This window comes from Nymphaea colorata, chromosome 7 (assembly GCF_008831285.2).
Source record: "Nymphaea colorata isolate Beijing-Zhang1983 chromosome 7, ASM883128v2, whole genome shotgun sequence".
Taxonomy (NCBI): Eukaryota; Viridiplantae; Streptophyta; class Magnoliopsida; order Nymphaeales; family Nymphaeaceae; genus Nymphaea; species Nymphaea colorata.
Window position 1 is genome coordinate 13,311,703 of NC_045144.1, and position 23,533 is coordinate 13,335,235.

The window sequence follows — 23,533 nt, forward strand, 5'->3', positions numbered from 1 at the left end:
TATGTGGATTTTAAGGTTGAGATTTGTCCAAGCTCAAAAGCCTTTCACGAATGTGTACATGTTAAAATGCATATTCATGGCATTCTCACGTTCAGTTTCTTTCTTAATCACCCGATTATAACCTCAATGAGTGTTTTCTTACGTTGCTCTCCAATTCATGTGTGTTTAATTTTCTTTCACACCAAATTGTGGGAGAAACAGATTTTCTTGTAATAAACAAAATAATTATGGTTTTATGCTCACGTATAAAAATATTTAGAACCATGTTTTCTAAAAAATTTTTGAAAGCAAAACCCTCTTCGTGAGGCCTTGTATGAGCCCAATTTTTATCCGGCTTACATAGAAAAATTGAAGTCAGACATTTTCGAAATTATTTCTTGACCCACAAAAACATATGCGTATATACATATTTTGTACATATACATGCACATAATTGTTTCTCTCTTTGTAGTTTAACATATTCCTTTACAAAATTTTTGTTTACGTATACATATAAATGAATATGTCTCTTTCTAAAAGCTTATTTTTCTCTTTCTCTTTAAAGTCTCTCTTTTTCTCTCCAGAATTTCTCTGTCTCTAAAATATATATCTCTCTCTAAAACCTCTCCCTTTTTCTCAAATTTTCTTCTCCCTTTTCATTAGAGTTAATATTTTTCTTTCACGAGCTTTCATATATATATATATATATATATATCTTTCTCTTCAAAACATTTTACTTCATGATGTTCAAAATCTCTTTCTCTTTCTCGTTCCCTCTATTCCTCTTGGATTAAAGTCTTTTCACTTTCCTATTATTTCGAATATTTTTCTCCCAAGATCTAAGGTTTTAATTTCTCATTTGTCGACTTCATCAAGATTAAAATTCAAGTAATGACCTAATATTAAAATCGTGCTTGATGGTCCACAACTTCATTCATCTCCTTTCATAAAAATATGTGTCAATTATATAAATAAAAATAGAAAAGTTAAATGTATATGATAGAATGATTGTTTTAGATAAATGTTATAGTAGGAATAAATGATTTGTTTCTAATTATCTAAACAAATGCATTCATACATTCACATTCAGACATGGAAATCACGAATGATCATATGCACCTCTCTAAAAAAATTTAAGAAAGATGACATAAAGCTTTACCTAGGTAATAACCAAATTAGAGCATTAAATCGACTAAAAAATAGTGATCATCAAAGGTTTTCAAATGATATTTATGAAGATTCCTCAAATCAAAGTGTTTTATACTCTTAAATGATTCTTCAAAACTTTTTCAAAAATTTGAAACATCAAATCTTCAATAATTTTTCAAACACTACACCGCATGAAAAGATGTTTAAGCAAAACGAATTACATCAAGAATAAACATAGCTCTTGGATTGTTTACCCATAGTAAAAGCATCGAAAACAGTCAATCACCACACCGACGTACGGGTCCATTTCTCTTAAAAAAAAATAAAAATTTTCTGAAGCACTCCAAAAACCAAAATAGATTTTGGAGATGCGAACAACAATGTAAGATTTAATATACAAGACAATCCAAGGACATAACATACAAGGTAATGAGGTTTATGATAATTATTTTATGATTTTATAAATTTAATTTGCTCAACATTTAAAGCTACTGTATAACCATTTTGTTAGATCTAGCCCAACAATTAAACTTCATTCTACGTAGAACTGAAACAAAAAAGGAAGAAGGGACCAAGTCTTGAGAGAAGAGGCAGCAACTTTTATGCAGTAAAATGATTTGCTATACAAAAGACTTAATTTACACAAGCGCCAACCTACATATTTTTCAAATTGTATATCTTACCAAAAAAAGGAAAACCAAAAAAAGAAAAAAATGTAACGTACGTAGGTAAGTAGCTTTAGGCATTATAAGGAAATAACTTTCTAATTAAGCCTAGCATCAGACCGCATATCGTAACTACATGTCTATTTCTAAAAAATATTGTACTTAACCTGATTTTTTATTAATAAAAAAAAACAAAGTAAATAATGGATGGTACCTAGCTAGAAAATTCATTGGTTCTTTCCTATACTTAATTCTTTTTACTTAATTCTTTTAAATTTGGGAAAAAAATGAATTTTTAAGATTGATAGCATTAAATAATGAAAAAAAATATTCATGTTTTCGATTTTCTTATCATTGTGAAGAACCTAATTTTACTGTAATCCTTAAACTTAATTTATATTTAAAATTGCAATAACGTTATAGTTATATTTAATTTTCTTCAGTCTAGGGACATGTTTTTCATATTTTCATATTTTTTTTTGTAATTTCATGTTCCTCTATTTGCTTTTTTAAAACCACATAAAAACTAACAAAAAATATGGATTATAAAATGCAAAATGATGTTTTATTGTATTGTGATACTTGTTAATTATGAGCAACAGACATGAGGTAACTATAAGGGTGCGTTTGATGCACCGGGTGAATTCCGATTTTTCGGACGCGCTCCGAGCTCAGACTTTCGAGCGGGTGGAATTTCACCCGCTCGACATCCTTCCCCCGCGCAAGACACCCTTCCCCCCTGCTCAACCTGTAAACGCCCCCTTTCTCCTCCTCCTCGCATTCTAGCATATCTCCGTCCTCACCGGCAGAGAAAAGGGACGCAGTGGAGAGGAAGGGCCAGAGCTCCCACCGTCGCCGCTCCGCCAGTTTGCCAATGCCATAGTCGCTGCTCTTCCACTGGTCCATCGTTCGTCATCGCCACATGTAAGGGTTTCCTGTAAACGCCCAAAGTTTTTTTCTGTGTTTCACTATTGCTCTTGCTGATGTCTTTCTCTTGCTCTCGATTTTCTCCTCTCTCATCCATTTTCCCCTCACGGGCTCCTCCTCCCTCGCAGTCGAGCACTCCTCCTCCCTCGCAGTGGAGCCTTTGTCCATTTCTCACCGGCAGGGAAGAGGGTTGCAGTAGGCGTGCAGGCCAGAGCTCCCACCGTCGTCACATTAAACAGCCGGTTCACCATTGCCACAGGTATCTCTCGTTTTGTCGTTGTGTTCCTTTCAAAAACGCCCAAAAATCTCCCACTCACGCCACAAGTTTCTCTCTTGCTCCGCCTGTCAACTATCCTTTCGCTTGTTTCTGTTATGAGGAAAATCTCTGTGTTCTGTCTTCATTTTGCTTCAATCTCATAGGACTTGGTTGATTTGAGATCATTTGTATATTCTGTTCTCCTCGACTACAGATATTTGTCTTTAATTATCTGAACTGGAAGCATATAAGGATAGAGATCTTCTTCCATGCTTGAGCCTTTGTCTGGTTGTCGACAGTTGCATTTCTCGTGGAACATTTTCATGATCATTTTCAAAAACAGCAGACAACTCAGATACATAGTTAATACATTTAGTGTTGCACTTAGTTTGAGTATCCTTCTACAAGTTTTACAAGCTTCTCAAAAAGAAAAATTGCTATTTTTTTGTTTTGTTTCAATTGAATAAGAGGATTAAAATTTGAGCAAACCTTTGTTGATTTTGTGACTCATCCACCTATTGGAACTATGGTAGGGTTTTTTGAAACAAGAAAGGGATGCTGTGGAACAGGAGTTGTGGAGACTGAATCTTGTGCAAACCAAAGTCTATTGGAACATGCTCCAATGCTAGTGAGTATGTATTCTGAGATTCAGTTCACCCAACACAAGCAGCAAACCAGAAGCTAGCTGATGCCCTCTTGCTCCAAGGCATTCCCCTCATTGGATGAGAAATCTGCGCAGTCTTGTTTCTCTTCAAACAAAATGAGAAAGAAGAGACCTCCTTGTTGCACCAATAGATTCTGCTATAAGGACCCTCCTTGCAGCTGTTGCTGTTTCTTTTTATGAGTGTTACTATATGTTTGAGTGCTGAAGAAATAAAACTTTTGGCATATTGGTGTAGAGTTTATAGGGTGTTTCAGTTATCAAATGAAAAATGTAATATTATTTTGTTTTAGATATTCTGGTTTTATATAAATGTAAAGTCTCTTAAATTTTTTATCATGTGCATCAAACATGGTTAAATTTACCAGGTTAAATTCTTCATTGTGCATCAAACATTGTTAAAATTACCAGGTTAAATTCTTCCTGTGCATCAAACATGACCTCAAATCGGAAGAGGGTTAAATTTCATCCTGAAATTTTTTTCAAAAAAATTTACCATAGTAAATTTACCACGTTAAATTCTTTCCTATGCATCAAACACACCCTAAGGAACAACTATTGGTCAGGCAGAGACGGTGGTGAAAAAGAAATGAGGGCTTGGGCTATAAATCAGTAGAGGCTGTGAAGGTTGAAAGGCTGTAGGACTATCTAGAGGCAGCTGTAGTTTACAACACATAGTTGGGTCAGATGCTGCTGATTTTGACCCAGAAGTTTGTCTTAGATCAAATTCAAGTGTTTTTTCCTTTTGGCGAAAATAAAGTTTAGAAAATGCACGGCATTGTTTGCCAATTATATATTGTCGTCCATGCCGCTATCTACAAAGTCTATTTGTTTCTTTTCATTTTTCATTTTTATTGATGTCTCAACATTAATTATTTTTCTCACTTTAAATCATTAAAAAATCAAATGCCAATATTTTAAAATACAGTGTTATAAGAGAAATTGAATATATATATATATATAAAAGTTGTATGATGATACACATATGCAGATCGGCGTTCCAGCTTCATTGGAAATGCATTCAAGACGAAGCCCACCTTCTGTTCCAACAAACCCCCATTAGAATAGATATACCTGTTTCTGCAAATGCATCTATTACCATGTATACAATTTGGTTTCCACCCGATCTTCACCAACTCGTGTTAGAAGCCACAAGTCTTCTTCCGCACCGTGTCATATAAAGAAACGCCCCAAATGTCACTAGAAGTTCGAAAACCCAAATAATTCCCTGGAAGCTTCCTGCCTCCACCAAATCCCAAGGAAAACGTAACACATACGGCCTACTGGACCATTCAATCGGGCAAGGAGAGACTGGGGAGAGGAATGCTGACCGTCAGATTCAGAGAAGGGGGAAAGTTTTAGACAGAAGGGGTGGGGAAGAATTTAGTTGCAGTCAATGGCGTCGCCTGATCTTCCTTCTTGTCCCTTGCAAGGAAAATGGAGGCGCTCGTGGCGGACTCATTAGTTTCTCGTTCCCACTCTCAACTTCAACAACCATTGAAAGGTTTGCCCATTTTTCTTTCGACTCAAATGTTTTATCTCTACTTTTCCTAAAGTCTTATTTTCCATTAATAAGCATGTAAATATAATATATTAAATATGACATTGGAACAATTCCATTACGGGGTTTTGACGAGATCAGGAATGTAGAATTCTAGAACTAAAATTCTCATTTTCTATGAAATGAGAATTCTATTATCAAATAAAGAATTTTGATTTAGATATTATGAACTCATTCTTAAAAAATCAAAATTCTAGTAAGAAGCGGATTATCATTTCAGAATTTTAGATTTTTTTTTTCACCTCTCCTTGGGGCACATGTCCTGATAATGAATTTAGTTCATCAGTTACAAAATTTCATTTCATGTTTTATCAAACACAAAAAACACTAGAAGTGAAATTTTTATTCCAATGCCAGTCTAAGGCGGTATTTTGTTGTAGAATCAAACTTGAAGGCCATCAAATACACACACCCTAATGCAATAAACACTTGTTTGGAAAGCCTTAGCCTGTGTTTGAAAACTCTGGTATTCCAAGGTAAAGGTGGAACTTTGATTCAAATTTCGTAAAAATCTCCGGCCAATAAACAAATATGGGACAATTCATGTGCGGGGGAGTCTTTCCGCAGCTCTGAAATCCAGTATCGTCATTAATGCCAGGAATATTCATGGAAGGCGCATGTATACATTTTTGCTGTTTCATTTTGACGGGGAGTAATATTATTCACGTCCACCGGAGACTTGAGATTGAGAGAGACCCCACACCCACTGAGCCACCCTTCCCCATTTGACCTCATCAACATCCGCGTCTACCAAAATTAGATCCTTGAAGGAGGGTATAAATTAATTACTTGCTGCTAAATAAATCTGGTGGTAAGATCCCCAACCCAAGCCTTCCACATCTCTTAAGAGTTCCCCACTTCAGCTTCATAAGATTTGTTTATCTTTGTTTCTCTGATTTTATCATGTATTCATAACGATATTTGGACTGGGTTGCAAAAGTACATATTAAATCCAATAACCAGGTCCACCACTGCAATTGGAATTAGTGGAGAGTACATAACCAGCCCATGTGCTCTACAGGTCCATGATTGTTGCTAAATAAATCCGGAAAAATTCCCCAACCACAGACTCCTACATCACATACACGTCCTCTTTCTCAAATTTGTCGGATTTCTCATTGAATTGTGTAAAAAGTTTGGATGCATGTTTTTTTTTTTTTATCAAAATCCAAAATTTCATTTAGACCACCCAAGTTTCATTAATTTTTTTTTTCATTTAGGAAGGGGCTTGAGCCTCTTCAAGGTATTTGAATAAACTAAAGCCAAAAGCACAGTTGTGGAACTAATTTAATCCAAACCAACCAAAAGAACACATAGTCCAAGATCATTGATAGACCAAGAGTATTTATATAAACTAAGTAAAAAAGAGGCAGTTGTGAAGGAGTTAATCTATAGTATCCACCAGTAAAAAAAAAATAGAGACTAGAACGTCATTTTCTTTACGATACATACAAACTAAAGGAAAAAAAGATAGTTACGGAATGAATTTAATCCTTAGTATATTTGATTTCATTACCTAAAAACAAGTCAGATATATGACATTGAGTCCAAATTTATTTCAATCTTAGGTGGACTTTAGAGTCCACTTTAGACTCGGTTGCAAAAATACATATTGAATTCAATGGCGAGATCTAAACCTTGTCATAATATAAAGATTGGCATAATAAACTCACTCATTTGTGTGTGTGTATGTGTGTATGTGTGCATATATATATATATATACATATATATGTTAGAGACAGGCATAGATGAGTATGCAAATTGATCAAATCAATTTATGAACGATAGGTCCCAAAAAGGTGCAGAAATTTTCAGGTGGAAGGAAGAAAAGAAAAAAAAAAGAACTAAAAACAAAGATTAGATTGCCGACAATTACAATTGACTTGTAGACTTCATCCCTGCCCTCATAAAAATCAAGTTGAGCGAATGGGTCCCTCTTCACGCGCACTTGTTGGGGGAAGTAATGCAGCCTTCAATTCGGTTACTCATTCTTCACTGGCCCCAGCCCTTGGCTTTCACGCTATTCTTTGGATTCCATGCACCATTCTTCCTCTCAGCTGTACTAGTTAAATTCAGATTCTGCTTCTTTAACTAAATTCCAGATGTTTCTGTCGTTCACATGAATGTTTCCATCAGTAGCAGTGTGATTTATTTTCTCTTCAATCTGGTGAAACATATTTATAATACTGGAGCAGATGATGAACATACTGAATCATACGTTTTTTATCAAGTTGTGCCAAAGAAGAAATTAAATTAGTGAATTTACACTATGCTAAATAAATATGGTGGAAAGATCCCCCAACACAATCCTTCTACATCGCTTAGAGTTCCCCGTTTCAGGTTCATTAGAATTTGTGCTAATCTTTAGTGTATCTGATTTCATGCTGTAAATTCAAGTTCCACATGACATTGAATTTAAATTATTATTGAAACCAATAGCCAGATGCAAATCTTGGTCATAATCTTAAGATTGGCATAAAGTCATGCATGTGTGTGTGTGTGTGTGTGTGTGTGTGTCTATGTATATGGAAGAGAGGGGGAGATGCATATGCAAATTGATCAAATCGATTTATGGATAACATGCCCCAAGAGAGAGAAGTAATTTTCAGGTGGACGGGAAGAAAGGCAAAGCAAGAACTAAAGATAATGACCAGATTGCCTACAATTACAATTGACTTGCAGACTTTGGGCCTAAACAAATCCTTAGATCTAAATCTGGATCCAAATATTGGCTCCATGTCCAAAACAGAACCCTAGATAAAAATCAGGATCCAGATCCCTGCTCCATATCTAAAACAGATCCCTAGATCCACATTCAGATCCAAATTCCAGTTCTACATTCAAAACAGATCCTTATATCAATATCCAGATCCAGATCTCAGATTCGAATACAAAACAGATCCCAAAATCTAGATTCAGATCCAAATTGTAGCTCACGATAAAAAAATTTCTTAGAACCATATTCAGATCTAAATTACAGATCTAGATCCAAAACAGATACTTAGATCCATATCTAAATATAAATTACATCTCTAGATCCAAGACAGATCCATAAATGCATATCCAGATATAAAATCTCAGCTCCGTATCAAAAAATAGGTCCCAAATCTAAATCCATATCCAAATTACAGCTCTGTATCCAAAATATATCCTTAGATACATATCCAAAACCAATTACTATTCTGAAAAAAAAACGGGTCAATATCCAATTCCTCATTCTAAAAAACCAGATCCAAAACATAATTTTAGATCCAGACCTATTTTTTGAAACCCAAGCTCGGGCTCGACTGGTTAAAATTAAAACATATATATTTTTAATGTAAACTAATATATAAATATAATTAAACATAGTACAATATTATAATTCTATATTAAAATTAATAAAAATAATATTAAAAACATATTATCGAGCTGCTTAGTGGTGCCCACTCGGGCCAGCCCAATGCATTTTTTTCCAGCGTGAGCCCGAGCCCACGTCAGGCTGGTACTGGGTACCAATCGCGCACCCGGCCAGATGCCAGGCGTTTTCTAATCTTAACAAACATATCGTTGATTAACGAAGGCACGAACAGAGAGAGAGAGAAATACAGAGATTTAAAAGGTATTATTGGTACATTTAAAAGGTTAAAAATCCCATTTCGTAAAGGCAACATACGCCACGCCTTCAATGCAAATCGTACACCAGCATTACATTAATTATCCCTAATCGTACACCAGCCTGGAGACATTAATTCTGGTCTTATATTAACGACCGCCACCTTCTTCTCAATTCATTCAATAACACTCATATAACAATTAAATATGTCAAAACATTAATATATATATATATATATATATATAATTAGTTTTGTTATGTGGATATGCCACTCACTTGCGAGTAGGACTGCGCAATGAACAAGGGACAAGATCTTCCACGTCTTTCACGTTTGGGGATGATGCGAACAACCAACAAGATTGTGAGCAGGTTCACGAACTTGAGTAACTTTTGGAGTCGATCGGACAACCGACAATTCATGAGCATGTTGACGAACTTGGTAGTTTACAAGGATATCCTAAAACCAGGTATTTTTAAGGTGATTGAGAAAGAAATTATTTTTTCACCATCGGAGTTGCGAAATTCACCTTCAAACACTGTCAACGTTCAAAAAGCATGAGCTTCCCACACTTTTTTGAACGGCAAATTGTAGTTAGAGATTCCACCAGGGCCAGATGTATTTGGCTGAGAAACATTCACCATATATTTAAGGGGCATTTTATATGTAAATATATAAAAAATTGGAGTCAACCAATAAGTAAATAAGAAGATTTTATAAGGCTGTGTGGGCAATCGCCCACATGTCTCTGCCTCCGACTAGGTTTCAAATGGGCTGGATTTAGTTTTGAGGGTTTTGTGATTTTATATTATGCCGGAATTGATTATTACATTTAGCTGTTTTGAATAATGCACTTGCGAACTGAATTTATGCGAAGATAAACGTGTCAATTTTTTCCTGTCTTTAGCAAGTCACTGGCTTGCGTTTCTTAACACGCAGTTTTTTGTTCTAGGAATCATTAGCCGAAAACACATGTTAAAACTAGTATCAAAGGAAGTATCAATAAATTTAAAAACTAACATGAAAATGAGTAGAAGAAAGATAGTGGTTAATGAAAATTTGAACTTATATTGATAACAACACAGTTTCACAAATGTGATTGATAACATCTAAAACGAGCTGAGAAAAAGATAAAACAATGTAAAAGAAAAAGAGAGAATCAACTATGAAACCTTGAACAATTTATTCATACTGAACTCCTCATGACCCAAAAGAAGTAAAACAAAAAGCGAGAAAACGATCGAACTTAGTTAAGTAGTACAAATCATACAAACATTTTGGTAGGCGAAGCCTGTACGGCTTGGAGTAAGAGAAACGGCACAGGGAACAGCAACGTGACTGGGACTGGGACACAAGAATGACAGACGTGAGAGATCTTGTAGCCAATTACCAGTCAAGAAGAATCAAGCGAAGTATCATATTCTGCTAGCTTAACAACTCGAAATAGGATTTACGGAACGATGACTTCTAACTGATGCTTCTGCAAAGGCATGCTGGAGTTGTCTTCATATGTTATGATCAGCCTGAGTGTCTGAAGTTGTTGATGACCTTATCTGAGGAAGGATTTTGGTCCATGCCTATATCGTCTTGAATTACTGAATCCTTGTAATTTAGATATTCTTGTACCGAGGCATCGCCATTAAGAAACTGAGTCAATTGCCGCATGCTTGGCCTTGATTCTGGCGCATTCTGTGAGCAGAGAACGCCAAGCTTCAGCACAAGCTCTGCTTCCTCCACCACATAGCAATTCTCGAGCTTCTTGTCCATAGCGTCCAGTATTCGTCCACCCTTCCACAGAGAGTCGACTAACTCAACCAGAATAATCTCCTCAGAGGGCCTCCCGGGCTCAAAAGGCCTCCTGCCACAGGCCACCTCTAGGAGTAAGGCACCATAAGAATACACATCCGAACTCGTCGTGGACTTGTAGGTGCGGGAGAGCTCCGGCGCCATGTACCCAAAACTCCCAACGATGTGGGTTGTCTTTGGATTTGTCCCATGCTCATAGAGTCTGGCAAGCCCAAAATCACTCAGCCTGCCATTTAGATCACCATCCAACAACACGTTACTTGCTTTAACATCTCTGTGCACAACCACTTGCTCCCATTCTTCATGAAGATACAGCAGGCCGGAAGCAATTCCCTTCAGAATATTGAACCTCTGTTCCCAACTGAGGCATCCCGCTTTCACATCAAAAAGGAAACCGTCTAGGCTCCCATTGGGCATCAATTCATAAACCAGGAGCAGGTCGTCTCCTCGTCTACACCAACCATGCAATTGGACCAGGTTTCTGTGTCTCATCCTCCCCAAGCTCGATACTTCTGCAACAAACTCCCTCATTCCCTGTCTTGATTCATGTGATACTTTCTTGACCGCAACCTCTATTCCGGTGCCTTGCAGCACACCTTTGTAGACACTGCCGAAACCTCCTTTGCCCAATTAATCCTTGAAACCCTTGGTTGCCCTGTAGAGTTCCTTGTACGAGAACCTATGTTGGTAGTCTATCTCCCATCCTTCTATCTTTTCGGATGTGAGCTTTCGCTTCCTACAGGCCAAATAAAAAATGCCAGCTGTGATCATGAGAAACGATAGAGCCACCGACGCTACGGAAATGTTCAAGAACAACTTAGAAGACTTCCACACAGGAGCTTCATCACTAATAGAGGGAAGGCTTGAAAGGTCCAGGTCTGGTTCGTCCATCTTGAAACTCCATCCCAAAATATAGTGCTTGCTAACCAGCCTTTGTGTACCAGAAGAGAAGCCAACATACATGTGTTCGAGCAGAATAGAAGACAGGTCAATGGAATATGATATTAGCGAGCGGGTAGGCTTGAGTGGATGGGACACTGGAGCTATGGTGACATTCAGCTGCTTCACCTGTCCATCATATTCTATCCATGCCTGAATGGGCGTCAGGCTGTCTAGAACCACCACTTCCATTTGCCATAGTCTGTATAGTAAGCAGCCGATTCGGAGACACTGGATTGACATCGATGCCCACATGGTTTCCATCTATGTCATCCAAATCTGCTTGTTGAACTGTGTCGAATTCAACAACAAATATATGATTGGTTGGGTGTCCGTTGTTCGACTCGTTGAAGAGGCCAAGGTAGGGCCCTCCAGTGGCATCGGAGAAGTTGGTGGAGGGCGAAACGACGAAGGCGAAGCCAAGGCCACCTGGCTCCTGGAACTCCGATTCGATTTCAAACACGAAATGAGTACTGAACGATTGGGTTGTCCTAGCAACGGGAGATTTTTTGAATTGATGAATTGAAGGGTAGAGCGCATGGCCTTTGATGGCTGGATTTGTGCTATGATGACAGTTAGTCAGGCAAAGGGCCCCGTCTGAGTTACGGTTGCGGAGTCTGATAAGCTCAAGTCCGACTGCTGGAAGCGGTTTAAGACAAAGATGCTACTGAGTGCAGCCACAGGTGATCGGCAGATATGAGCAAGAATATGAAGGAAGATCAGGAGAAACCTTGACAGCCGAAGCACCATGATAAGGAAGAGGGCTGAGAAACATGCACAAAAATTAGCAGCGCATTCGTTTCCACCGTTTTGCTCTTTCATGCATCGATAGAGGAGGGAGAAGACGCCAGGCCTGGGCATGGGGCCAGCCGTGGCCCTTTTACTGAACGCCATTAATGTCCATAATTTGTACCACGTCAGCACACTACCTGGCCCAGCTATTAAGAGGACGGGCCCCGCCAGGTATCGGGCATAGTCAACCACGTCCAAGGCCCGAACCGCCCCATTTTTTAACTGCTAAACAGAATGGGCTGGGCCGAGCCGAGCTTGTCACGACCCAATTTTTGACACCAAATTTTTTTTTTTTTCATTTCTATAATAACAGAAGCAACATTGGGTCATGACCAAAACATAAAGAAATCAGACACTGTTTTATTTCAATAAGAAAATACTTGGACCCAAACAACTAGAATAAACACAAGTTTCAAAACCGACACAATGTCCAGATTGCCAATGCCCATCCATCACAAAGCCTGAGGTCGTCACTCTAAGAGCTAAAATCTATCATGAACTACCTGTAGAGTAGAAAAAACGGTCAGAATTTCTTTGAGTATGGAAAAATCTAGCTATAAATGAAACATGACCCAAAATAATATTTAATTTTTGTAAAACAAATGTCTTCAAATCTTAACACATATTACAGTTACGATTCATTAACAGAAACAAGGTATTCAAAACCTCCAAAAATTATTCATAGACTTCCAACCGTGGTTCTCTGACAACGTCATGGTCATCGTGCCGAGCAACAACAGAAATCCCCGTAGGCACTCACGGGCAGAACAGAACATCTCTTCACCACATGATCTAACAGATCGAGGGTACCTACAGTGAAGCCTCCTGATATATCCCAGATCGCCACTACAGCCAGTGGCAGAGGGAGGGGGGGCCTGCCTGGGCCATGGCCCTACCCCAGGTGGATGAAAAAAAAATTTAATTATAAAAATTTAAAAATTTTATTACTTATATGTAGTATTTGGATCCGGGTTCAATTTGGCCCTACCCAGATCCAACTCCAACCCCCAGTGTGACAGAGAAAACGAATGAGAAAGAAAGGGAGCAGCGAGCACTGGAGCCGGTCTGCTGCTTCTGCAGGAGAGACCAAGAGACAACAGGCACACTGAGCACGAGCACGCTTCAGGAAGAGGTGGGGCCATTTCCTGACTTTCTTCCATTCTTTATTATAATGGTCTTCTTGTTGCTTAGTGAAATATGGTGGGGCGGTTTTTTTCATTCTTTAGTTTTTGTGTTTCTTTTTTCTTAACCTTTTCTGTCATTTTCCTTTTCTCTATGGTGGATGAAATATTGAACCATCTGAATTTGCGTAAAAGATTTTGTAATTTGTATATTTTAGAAAATACATTCTACATTTAAGATTTGCATATCAAGAGCACCAAACACCTGGAACTAGCTGATCTAGTAAATCCCGGTTAAGGCCTGCAATTAGTTTTCAATTTCGGCCATGCCATGTGAGTTTAATAGATCATTAAAGCCATAAGCTACAGAAGATACAGAGCTAGAGCTGCTGCTATGCTATTTTGTGTGTGAAGTTACAGAGTTTGGAGAGAGCCTAGATTACAGCAGTTCCAAAACTCGTAGTCTCCTGGTTCAGCTGATTGGTAACAAATTAGATTCAGCTGCTTTATAGTCCTGAAGGTTTCATCTCTACAAGCTAACCTTGGAGTTTTGACAACATGATACTTCAAGATCTTTGCTGTACTCTGATCAGCAGAAATTTCATCAGGAAAGAGCTTTGAAAGCTCCTTCATTTATCTCCAAGATTTAGGACACAAAATTTTCACATTTTTCTCATGAAATTCTGTATTATTTTGAATTAAAAAAAAAAACTTGGTGGTGTGAACTGTCTCAGCACTTTGCTGCTTATATCATTAGTTGACCCAAGGAGTTTACCACAATTTTTCACCCCTAACTGAACTGTGATGATGCTGGCAATTAGTGGCACCCAGTAGTTATACAAAGAATTGATGAGTTCATGCTTGTCCATCAAGATGGCAAATACAAACATCTTTGAGATACGAATTGCGTGCAAAATTTGAATATGAAGTGGTGCAACTTTCTACCTTAAATTACTTCCAGATTATTAGCTGGTGGAAGATATTGCAATCTGGTGATATCCTAAAGTTATGATCTTGTTTTGAACTTTAACAGGTTACCAATGAAAAGGTGAAGGCCCCTGTGGAGCTAGCACAACTAAGACATGAATTTCAACAACTGCAAGAGTATGGATCTTTCTTTGTCTCTCTTCCCCTGTCCCTGCATGTAAGCAGTCTATCTTGATTGGCACTACCATTATCAATAATGAATCCTTTTCTTCGTGGAGAAATTCTTTGTTCGCTAATAGAAGGGGCTGGGAGTGACTGGTGGCATCCTCTTTGTGTTATCTGGAAAACTTTATTACTGACTCAAATGCTACATTAGTTTTTTTGACAATTTTTGCAGTCATGTCTATATTGTCTGCCATTTATGAAATATCCTCACCGTTAGATAAATAGTAAGCCGGTTCTTGCAGAAACCAATCTTATGATAGTAAGAGACAGGAAAAAGAACACTATCAAATGATGCTGCTACGCAGTGCTGAGAGCGGGGAACTGGGTTGACAAGTTTCACCATCTATAATAAAAATAGAACTTGTCTTAGCAGTTCAAGCTTTTTGAAACTGCTGAAAACCAATTAGGTTGCTTCCATTAAGGTGGGGAGGAACTAGAGTAATGGATGGAATACTGTTCAATTTCAGAATAAGCTAAACGGTGGTTGCTTTTCATGTTTTGGATATTATGCTATGGAAAGCAGGAGAAACTGGATGTGGTGGAGCATGTATTCTGCACGGAAGCTCCTATTTTAGTGCTCAATAGAGCAACATCTGTTAAGTTATCTGATGCAAAATGAAAATTTCGAGGCTTCATTTATTGTTTTCTTTTCTTTTCTTTAGCAATATCAGTATTTTTGTGCAATTGGATAAATAGAAGCCACATATCATCAAGAATAGTGTCAACATGTTTTTGCATTTACTAATTTTTCTTTGACTAGATCCCAGGGAGTGAAGAAGTTTTCAATTGGATCTGTGTTTGGATATGTTCCTACACTAGAAATCTTCTCTCTTTCCTTCTGGAGACACTATATATTACCGTTAAAAATTTTCTAAGAAGAAACATAAAGTTGGTGATGCAAGTACCTTGTTGATTGGTGAGGAAATCTACTAGTCAAAACTCTGAAGAAACAAACGGCAACTCAATGGTCTGTTAGTGAAATTTATAAAAGTAGCTTCATAAAGGCCTAAAATCATTCTCTGTTTCATTTTTCAGACTTCACTCCACTCGTGTTAATTTGAAAAGAAAGTTAGCGAGGGGAGAAAACAACTCTTCATTGTTCTACATAGTGCAAGAGGTTCAACACATAAATGTTGTCTTCTTTGTCTGCTGATTATATGGTGGTTGGTAATAAATTCCTGCTTTTCATAAGTTAAAATTTTAGTACTTTCTTCGATGTGTATAAATCTTATTATCTATTTTAAATTTCAGATTTTTTGTGTTAGCTTATTGAGAAGATGAAGAAAAATATTCATGATTATTTCAAAAACAAACAAGTTATTGATCAATTGAGAGAAAACCAAGAGGGAGAAAACCAAGAGGGAGAAGACCAAAATGCTGGTTGTTATAGTCCAAAAGCTCTTGATGTTCTTCTTTTTGATTCAGATTCTCCACCTCTTAAGTATTCAAAAATTGAAACTATAGAAAGCATCGTGCATGATCAAGGGTTGCGATGTCCTATATGGGAGATACCAATAAATAAGAGGGATGAAGTTAGGCGAGCATATATCAACAATGTGTCATATTAGCATAAGCTTCATAGATATCCAGTATCAGGTTCTTCAAGTCATCATTATAAATTTCAAGCTTCTTGGTTTCAAAGATTTCTATGGTTAGAATATTCTCCAAAGACAGATAGTGCATATTGTTTACCGTGTTATCTTTTCAGTACTCTACATTCGAATGACAGTCCATTTATTACTAAAGGATTCAGAGCTTCAAAGAGGGTAGGTGGTAGTGAGAAAACGTGCTTTTCGTAATCATGAAGGGACTAGTCAAAATTTGCCTCATAATATGAATGTGCGAGTATTTAATGACTTAAGTCGTCAAAGCATACACATAGATAAAATGATTGAAAAGCAAAATTCAGAGCTTGTTTACAACAATCGCTTGAGATTAAAGGCATCTGTGGACGCAGTTTGTTGGCTGGCATTCGAAGCTTGTGCTTTTAGAGGCCATGATGAAAGTTCAAGTTCATTAAATCAAGGTAACTTTATTGAGCTTATTAAAATTTTAGCTAATTATAATGACAGAGTTGCACAAGTTGTTTTGGATAATACCCAAAAAAATGCTAAATATATATCACCAACAGTTCATAAAGAAATTTTATATGGTTTTGCAAGTAAAGTAAGAGCTAAAATTATAGAAGAAATTGGTGATGTTAAATATTGTATTATTATTGATGAAACTCGAGATGAGTCCAAGAGAGAGCAAATGGCTATTGTTCTTAGATTTGTTAATAAGCAAGGTCAAGTTCAAGAACGATTTTTAGATGTTGTGCATGTGAGGAATACTACAACAATTACATTAAAGAATGCAGTTTTCACTTTGTTGTCTCAACATAATCTTCGTATTCAAGATATATGGGGTCAAGGATATGATGGTGGTAGTCATAAGCGAGGTGAATGGAATGGATTGCGAGCATTAATTTTGAATGAATGTCCTTATGCATATTATGTTCATTGTTTTGCTCATAGATTACAACTTGCACTTGTTGCAGCTTCAAGAAAAGTTGTTGATGTTCATAGTTTTTTTGAACAGTTGACATATGTAATTAATATTGTTAGTGCAAGTAGTAAACGCAATGATGAATTGCGCGAAGCTGAAGCAAACGAAATTGCATTTAGAATTGCTATAAATGAACTTCAAACAGCAAGATGACTTAATCAGATTGGATCACTACAGCAGTCTGGTGATACTAGATGAGGATCTCATTTTTTGTCCATGTGCAGTTTGATAAAAATGTTTTATGCAGCATGTGTAGTATTGAAAAATTTAAGAGACAATGGATCAACATATCAAATACGGGGTGAAGGTAATTCAACTTACAAAATGTTAACATCATTTGACTTTGTATTTATTTTGCATTTGGTACAAGAAATTTTGGGACATAATGATTTTCTTTGTCAGGCATTGCAGACGGAAAGACAAGACATTCTAAATGCAATGGTTTTGGTTTGTAATTAAAAAAAGTTTCTATAAGAACTTAGAGAGACTGGTTTGGATTCATTTATAGATACTGTTGGAGCATTTTGTATGACACATGATATCCCTATTCCAGATATGGATGCTCAATATTTTGTAAGAGGATCACGTTCTCGTCGTGAACATAATTTCATTACAGTGAGACATCATTATCATGTTGATATTTTTATTGCTGCCATTGATTCTCAACTGGTAGAGTTGAATAGTAGATTTAATGAGAATTATATGAAAATACTTCGTTTGATATCGACATTCAACCCTAGAGATCAATATGAGTCGTTTAATGCACAAGATGCATAGACTCTTGCACAGAAGTTCTATCCTGAAGATTTTCTAGACTCAGATTTTATGGGTTTAAATTATCAGTTGAGACATTACAAGAATGATATTTGTCGTCATCCAAGTTTTCAAAATTTGGGTACACTATCAGATGTATGTGAAGTATTGATACGAAATAGAAAAAGTGAAGAATATCCTTATGTATATAGGTTGCTTAGTCTCATTCTAATATTTCATGTCTCTACTGCAACCACAAAAAGAGCATTCTCTGCTATGAAACTTATTAAAACAAGGTTGCGTAACAAAATGGAGGATGAATTCTTTGCAGATTATCTACTTTTGTATATTGAGAAAGAAATTGCTCAAATGTTTGATTCATATGATATTATTGCCGCCTTTTATAAGATAACAAGTCGTAGAGCACAATTACAATAGGTAAAGTATTTTGTTGCATCATTTTTATGTTAATGTTTATTGGAGTTATTATGAAGTTGCAATAATAAATGATATATTTTTTATTTACATTTTATTGTGCAGGTGAATGAAAGATGATATGGAACTATTTTCAATAAAAATAAAGGCAAAAACTGATTGTATTGTATAGAAAGAATGCAAAATTGCTTGTTTTAGGTAAGTAATATTTATTTTGGTTTTCTAGTTTGTAGATGTGTTTGTTTGCTATATTTTTTGTTGTGATATTTGTATGTCTACTTTATGTTCATACCTATGTCACTGTAATAGAAATAGAACACCTTATTTGATTAGGACAGATCGTGTTTTGTGCTAATGAAACAAACAATTATTAAAATGTGTCGTAGGACATGTCGCGCTTCACGTTCATGACGTGGGTAATTATATACGACACATGTTTACTTCTACTATACTGTGGTTTGCAAATATCTAAAGTGTGTATATATATATATAAAATGTATTACAGTTCGTTGGACCGTTCGGCCCGCCCTGAGAAAAAATCTTGGCTCCGCCCCTGGCTGCAGCAACATGGTCTCTCTAGGAACCTGGGGTGAGAGACCAGGAGACGCCTTGCTCTCCAACATTAACAACAAAATCTCGGGCCCTTGTGCCTCCCAATACCCTGTGGGCCCTCAAGTGCAGGCAGAGGAGTGTTCGTCAACAGTGAGCGCAGGCGCACCATTACCTCCCGAGACGAAACCAACCACTAGGCAAAACAAAGCTTGCACTCATATACACCATTGCACAGAGTCCACGTTTCGCCTTCGAATTTCAAATGTGAGGGTTTTTCATCACTAGACATCGTCTAGTACCTCTCACAGAAACCGCCCTCAGGCTCAATTTCCCAGACAAAAGCAACAAGTCATTTTCTAACTTAATTTAATGACAGTAAAGCAAAGCACATCACGTCTAGAAACCTCAAATAATAATATTATAGTCCTCATTTCAAAACGACAAATTTATATTTAAATTCTCAGAACGTGGCTTTCCTCCTGTAATTGTTCTGAAATTGAATTCAGAACCGCCTTTCTGAAATTTAACACAACTAGAAGCATCAAAGAGCAGTAACACATAACTTTTCATTTTTAAATTATAAAACCCCCTTTTGGTAATTTTTAAGAACTTAGAGGGTACCAAAAGACAATTTCATATTAAATACCTGGTTTTTGCTGAAAATCACTTTCGCAAGCCTCTTTTTGAAGAGGTTTTCAGCAAAAACGTTGCGGCATAAATTTATAAACATTATAACAATTTATCCAAATATTTTGCTAATTAGGTGGACTAATTTTGAAAATTTCCAATTTTACTATAAATTTGGTCGAACCCTAGATTTTTCTCCTTTTCTCGCTAGTTTTTCTCTCTCCTCATGGAAGCACCTTCTTCTTCTTCTCGTTTGACCCACGGTGGAGCTTCCACCATCTTCAAGGAAAACGAACCAGAGAGGGAAAAACTGGACCAGAGGGAGATATCGTCTTCCTCCCGCAAGCTCCAATGCTCGGGTTCCACACCGCTGCTCACCGTCCAACCAAAGCCTCCAGTCGCTCTGACCAATGTCCTCAGCCGCCGCCTTTTCCTTCTCTCCTCTCGTTTTTCATCTCTGCCTTGTGACAAGGAGGAACTGGCGGGGAAAGAGGGACGACGGAAGGGTTGCTGTTTCCCCCAAATCACTTCTGTTGCAACTCTCACGGTATTCCCTTCTCTAGGAGCTCTCCAGCAACGAGAAGATTGAAGAAAACGTCCCCACTGTCGGCATCCGTGTCTGAAAAAAAGGAAATCGAGGCTTCGTTCTTCACTGGAGGGGATGACTGAAAGGGGGTTTCCATCAAACCCTCTCGGTATAAACCGTACCCTTTGTTTTTTTTTGAGGTATTAGGTTAAGGATGACAGTGAGGTCTTCCCTTTGAAATTCGTATAGTGATTTATGTGGCCAGACCATCAGTGAGGGTTCGGGTATACACCTTTCTTGTAGTTGGTTTAATTTCTCTAACGTATCAATTTTCTCACGGTTGGAATAATAAAAGAAAGTTTCAACACTCATCAAGGACTAACACGCTTCATACTTCAAATCAATATCTAGCATGCTTACATCTAGACAATCAAAGATGCTAGAACGAAGAGTAAGAAGTATCGTTTTCACAGACAACACATCACCCGTCGATTCTCCTTTAGGCATAGATCCACTATCATACATGCATATATCTGTCCATCAGAATTCAAACAGAAAATACAAGGCTACATGATCTATTCACAATTGCATATTCTCCATACCTGTCAAAAAATCAGACTTCTGCAACTTTCTCCTTGTTTCTCTTTCGCAGCCCACTTTCCTTGATCTTCTCCAAGAATCGAAAACCCTTCTTCCTCTTTCTCTCTATTGCTGGACGTGCTCGTTTAGGGCTGCAGCACAATGATAATTTAATTGATGTAAAATGTGGTTAATATCTCCATCTTTTCCTCAAATGTCTCATTTAGATAAACTTGAGAGTTTTAAAAAGAAACCTGGGCCTTACATCCTTCTCCCCTAAAAAGAAATATCGTCCTCGAAATTTAAACGTACCTTATTGAAATAGTTGCGGGTAACTCTTTCTCATGTCCTCTTATGGCTCCCACGTACATTCTTTAATCCATGATGTTGCCATTCCACTTGCACTAGTGGGATGGTCTTCTTTCGCAATGCATGCTCCTTTCGATCTATGATCCGCAGTGGTTTTTCTTCTGTTGTCATGTCTTCTTGCAAATCAACTTCTTTGTAGTCTATCACATGTGAAGGATCAGGTATATACTTCCTTAACATCGACACGTGAAATACTTGATGAACATAACTATACTGCGGTTGAAGTGCAATTCGATATGCAACCTCTCCAACTTTTTCTAGAATAGCGAAGAGACCAATGTATCTTGGGCTCAATTTCCCCTTCTTTTTGAATCGAAAAACACTCTTGGTGGGTGATATCTTAACAAAAACATGGTTTCCTGCTTCAAAAGCTAGATCTCTTCTTCATTGGTCTGCATAACTCTTTTGTCGACTCTGAGTAGCTAAAAGTTTATTTCTAATCATGTTGACCTGATCACTGTAGTGTTGGATCACCAAAGGATCCTCAATCTTGATGTCTCTTACCTCAGAGGTGGGTTCAACTACCTTCTTAACTCACCTTGGAAACTTGCTTAAGACCTTGGGACTTGTAAAATGAGTTAAATAGGCTTTAAAGGCTCTAATTGACCATTTTTCAGCCCATTTCCACGAGCTAGGTGGGCTGGGCTAGGTTTGGTCAACATGGGTTCAGACCTAGGTGACCATCTTGACCAAAATTTTGGACGAAAATGTCCTTGCACAGGGTTTTGCCCTTATTTTGTACTATTTATTTATTTTTTGTTTGAAATCGAGCTTGTAAGGTTAAAACCTAGTTACTAAGCTCCAAATGCCATTGAATTATGATAATTCAACTTAAATTTTAATGAAATTCAAAAATTTTATCAAATTTGGTTCGAAAAGGGTATTTTCGTCCAGAACTTGATTGAAAATGGATTTCAACTGAATCAAACTTTCACTTGAGAAATTCAATTTAAATTTGGTATTTGATTCATGCATTTGACAAATTCAAATGTTTATTTACCTTTCATAAACCAATTTAGGCTTTTTAATCTCAAGTTGACCGCAGAAGAGCAAAATTATCCAAATTGATCAATTTCGACCAATGGACCAAAGTCAAAGCTCATTTGCCAGTAGTTTGACTTTATTTGAGGTAATTTGATAAATTTGGGTCAAGAAAGCTCTTAATTGAGCTAAATTGTACTTTGACTGAGTTTAGTCAAAGTGGGTTTGGTTCGGTCAAAGTCTATTTTCGTCCATTAATTGGATCATGAGACAGACTTACGTTTTGACCGTGTGGAGCCCGTGGTGACCGAACCTAGCTGGAATTGGCACCACATTTGAGTGCACCCAGGTCAAACCTACTTGGATTAAGTAGGTTAGGTGAGTTTGACCAGTCTAGTAATTGCTTCTTTGAAAATGATTTTTTTTCTTTAAGGAGGACCTGGTTAAAGAAGAGAGAGAGACATAAATGTCTCTCTTTTCCTAGGTTTCTCCTTTATTTCTTCTTGAAAATGACTTTTATTCAATTAATTTGAGAGAAAATATTTATTTATTATTTTTTTTGACATGGAGGGGGCGTGGCCCCTGGGGGGGCTCTTGACCACACGGGCTAGGTGGGGCCCACACGTGGTCCCACGTAGCATTCTAGACTGAATTAGATCCAATTCTTGGATCTAAGTCAAAATTTGCATTTTGCAATTGGATTTGGATTTCAAATGACATTTGCAATTGGATTTGGACTCGTAATCCTGCATTGGGATTTGTGTCTCGGGTTAAATTCACGATTTGAATCTAATTGTTCTTTAGATTCGAAATTGGCTTTGAAATTGCAAATTTTCACAATTCTTTTGTGAAATTTTCACATTGCTTCAATTTTTATGTGGAAAAATTTGGGGTGTTAACAACAGTTTTTCTCTACCCAAGAATATTTATAACCAATATTCTTAATCATTACATAGTTACAATCAATTCACTTAAACATGGTCACACACTCTAAACATCTTTCATTTGGTTATGAACAATAACATAAACAAAGTCATAAAGGAGAATAAAATCAAAGACAACCATTAATGGAAGAAATGACTTCTCATTCAGTCTTTCTCTCTGATTGAGGTATAAGGAAAAAATGCAAAGAGGAGCTGATGCAAAAGAAAACAATGCAACAATATGAAGTCCAAAATCAAAAGATAATAAAGTTATAATGGGCATCACATAGGTATAATTGTCGCTGGATGTACAAACCACATCCTTTCCTTGATTAAAAACCATAAGTTTAATATCTAAAAGTTTACATTTTAAGAGTTTTACATCAACAATCCATGCTATCATAAGTTTATCCGTGACTTCGCACCACGAAAGATATTACCTGCAAAAGATATACAATATTTAGTTCACAAATTACATAATCAAAATACTAAACACTACAAGTTGAAAAAACATTATCATGATAATCATGCATTGGATTAACTTTTTTCGTGAGAATTTTGCTCCACATTATGAGAACTGTAATACATATTAATTTGAGCACACTATTATGTTAGTATGTAAATTAAATTAGATTGAACT

General features: G+C 36.9%; 1 long non-coding RNA gene and 1 pseudogene across 1 annotated transcript; one reads left to right on the top strand and one right to left on the bottom strand.

Annotated features, from left to right (window-relative positions):
• Positions 1-2,458: 2,458 nt before the first annotated feature.
• Positions 2,459-3,973, top strand: LOC116257943 (uncharacterized). Its single transcript, XR_004173540.2, has 3 exons — positions 2,459-2,717; positions 2,849-2,979; positions 3,510-3,973. It is a non-coding gene; the product is annotated as an uncharacterized LOC116257943 (long non-coding RNA).
• Positions 3,974-9,839: 5,866 nt separating this feature from the next.
• LOC116257129 (L-type lectin-domain containing receptor kinase SIT2-like) lies at positions 9,840-14,082 on the bottom strand (annotated as a pseudogene).
• Positions 14,083-23,533: the final 9,451 nt, after the last annotated feature.